We start from the raw sequence: 3,640 nt of genomic DNA on the forward strand, positions 1-3,640 counted from the left end.
TAAAAATGTAATTTTCATTTTCTAAAATAGTGTTTTTTTACGAGTAGTACAAAATTCCTTAGGCGCCGGACGCCGCCGCCGCCGCCGCCGCGCCGATATTTTCGTAATTCGGCGGCGGCGCGTGAAAAATGACAAAAAACGGCGGCGGCGGCGGCGTGGCTCGGCGGCGTATACCTCTAACCTGCTGAAAAGGAAATCATATCGCCTGCGTGATAACTGTTGTGTCATTCAGGTGGTGTCCTTTGCCATAAAGAAGGCGGTTTTTCTTATACAGAATAGTAGGTTTCTGTCATAATATTCATTGACAGCCAGGTGGCATAGAAAATTTAAAAAAAAAAACGGAAGTATTTCGGAAATGTCGGAAATTGTTTCCATGAGTCACGTCAAAACCTGTCTCTTCTTCTAAATATAGCAATATCGAGGGGAACAACATAGCCGACAAAATGGCTAGACACGGCTCGGAAATGCATTATTAGCTAAGCTGATAACTTCCTACTACCACAAATTTCTGATCAACTAAAGAGGGTTGAATACCAGGGATTGTAACAGTTACAACTTTTATTAAAAAAATCTATCTTTAATAATTATTTTTTGACTTTTACTTAATTACTCCTTAAATAACAGTTATTTCTGACTTTTATCTTATAAATCCAAAATAACAATTATTCGTGATTTTTATCGGAATAATTGCAAATAACAGTTATTTTCGATTATTTAATTATATGTCTCAGATAACAGTTATCGAAGACTTTTATTTATAAAAGTCATACATAAAATTCAGTAACTGACCTTTATTTTTTAAATCATACATATAAAAGTCATTTGTATGAGTCGTAGTAAACTTTTGTTTCCCAACACCTTCTTAACTGCGAAAAATGTTTTAAAGGCTTTTATACCAATGATTTAAAAAATAAAAGTCGATGACTGATTTATATTGATGACTTTTAAAAGTAAAGGTCACTGACTGATTTTTATTGATGTTTTTTTTTTATAAATAAAAGTCTTCAATAACTGTTATCTTAGACATATAATATAAAAATCAAAAATATCTAATTGTTATTTTGGATTTATAATATAAAAATCAACAACAATTTTAATTTTTTTTAATTTTGCATAATTGCAAATAAAAATTTATTTTCAAATTTGAGTCGCGGTGAAAAAAGGAATCGATTGGTGTGTATTACTTAGTTTTAGAACATTTCCTACATAGTGAATTTTTCCATGACAGTTTCCATCAATAACTGTTATGTTCGGTCCCTGTTGAATACACCACTACCGTATGACCTATGGATTAGTCGGGACGAATGTGAGATCCCAAGATCCTTGTGACCGAGAGTCAATAAGAGTCGTACTGAAGAATTACTTATGCCAAACCAATCTTCAGTAAGTGATAAAACAAAATCAACATGTAAGCAGCTATTTGAGTCACTGTATATGCATTAGGGTGGTCCCTAAATACAGGAAGCAAATTTTTACATCAGATTTCGTAAGCGTTAACCCCTACGTCGATGCTACTGTAGTCGAAGATATCACATATAAATGTTGATGCCGATTGAAGTCGGTTAAGGCGTGTCGCACAGGGGTCAAATTTCAGATTACTCTATGAAGACGCCTTAACCGAATCCAATCGGGACCAAAATTTATATGTGATATCTTCGATATAGGAGTATCGATTTTGGGTATTAACTAGATGAAAAAAAAAATATATTTTTAATTTTTTGAGTCCAACCGGGCCCCCTTTGACCCCTTGACCCCTTTGCGACACGCCTCACCCGACTCCAATCGGGACCAAAATTTATATGTGATATCTTCGACTAAGACTGAAAAAATTGTTCATTGATTTTAGTGACCACCCTAATATGCATGTCAAGTTCATATTCCATTTAGTTTAAATTTCGATCTACTATAAATAAGTAGTTACAAATTCAGAGAATATAGTCCAAATATTACTAGTCACGGAATTCAATGTTCTTAGTTTAGTATTTAAGGCACGCTTAAAATCGTTAAACATATATACATACATATGTATGTATGTACATACGTACAGCCATATGTAACTACATGTGCATTTACACTGTAACGAAACAATATTAGGTTATTGCATCATGTTTTTACAATACTTTAATGACTACAAATAATTGCATGTAATGATTTGCTAAATATTTTAGAATTGCCAATAATGAAAACAAAAGTCTCGTAAGCGAATTTTTTAATACTACTACTGCTTATGTTTACAACAACCTAATAAAAAGGTTAGATTTCTTCAAAGATAGTGATGCTTTGTATAAAGGCCTAACCAACGTCCACATTTTCAACTTGTAGGCAAGTGAACATCATATTTACATTTACTACATATGTATGTACATATATAGCAACAGTTATGTGCTATATATAAGGATTTGCCCTTAAGCTATTATTTCACTAAGTCAAGCAATTAGTCAGTTAATAAATTAAGACTTTAAGGGCCATTTACTCAAAGAATCCATGCATATAACAGGGTGTCGGTAATGTCGACAACGATGTTTAAACGGAGATTCTGAATCCCCTAAATAATTAACAGTTAGGGAGTTCACATGGTGTTCAATAATGTCGTATTGTTGTATGTCGTTAACTTTAAAAGCTTGAATAAAAAAGCTTAAAAGTCTGAACTTTGTTTGATACCATCGTATGACAGTCAATTTTACTTTCAAAAAAATCAAAGCATCCGCAATATGGTTAGTTCAAAAAAATTATTTAAAAAATGCAGTGTAATTTAGAAAAACAATACGGGTACCAAATAAACGAGAAACTTGTGTAGAATTGAAAACAAGTAAGTTTTTTGGTGCACAAGAACACATAGGTACTGAAAATGTCCTTTTGAAAATGTATCCTAGAATATCCTTGAAAATTCCCAATAGATATATTAAAAAAATATATATGTTAAGGACTAATATACACACGACCACATGCGCGAATTTCATCCATCCAACTTTATTAGTTTAGTACAAAGAGAATAAATTAAAAGGATATTTTCAATACCTATTCGTTCGTATGTACTAAAAACAATAAATTGTTTGCAACTATAGAAAATTTTCTCTTTTATTTGGTACCCATATTGTTATTCTACATTTAAATGAATTGTTAAAATAATTTTTTAAATTAATAATATCTTTGAATTAATTTTAAAAAAAAATCCTAACGTCAGAGAAAAAACTAAATAGGCGGTTTTACTATATTTTGCCTTTGATTTCGTGGGTATATTATTTTCTCTGTGTGTTTTTCATCGGTGAGTATGTTTGAAGTCAAAGCAAAATAAATAACTAACTGACACTCATGCAATTTTTCACTTAATGCTAATGTATCGAAATTCCAACATGGTATGTTAACTGCACTTTTTCAGCTGTACAAATAGCGGCTATATCTTTATTGATGTAAAACATAATTAGCTCAAGATTACTGTTAGGTTCTCAATTAAATAATTATGTACATATGTGAAAAGCAGACAAAGTACTTAAAGCAATTAGCCTTTAGCTAGGTTTTATTAAATATATCAGTGAGCGAAGAAGAATACATACATAAGAATGGGAATGTATGTATGCATGCATGCACGTTTATAACGGGTGATTTTTTTGAGGTTAGGATTTTCATGCATTAGTATTTG

General features: G+C 31.6%; 1 protein-coding gene across 1 annotated transcript in view; it reads left to right on the plus strand.

Annotated features, from left to right (window-relative positions):
* Nucleotides 1–3,640, plus strand: part of LOC118746826 — a 304,681-nt gene that overhangs the window by 19,630 nt on the left and 281,411 nt on the right. The window lies entirely within an intron of this gene.

This window comes from Rhagoletis pomonella, unplaced genomic scaffold (genome assembly GCF_013731165.1).
Source record: "Rhagoletis pomonella isolate Grant_MI unplaced genomic scaffold, Rhpom_1.0 Rhpom_scaffold_00011, whole genome shotgun sequence".
In the NCBI taxonomy this organism is placed as follows: domain Eukaryota; kingdom Metazoa; phylum Arthropoda; class Insecta; order Diptera; family Tephritidae; genus Rhagoletis; species Rhagoletis pomonella.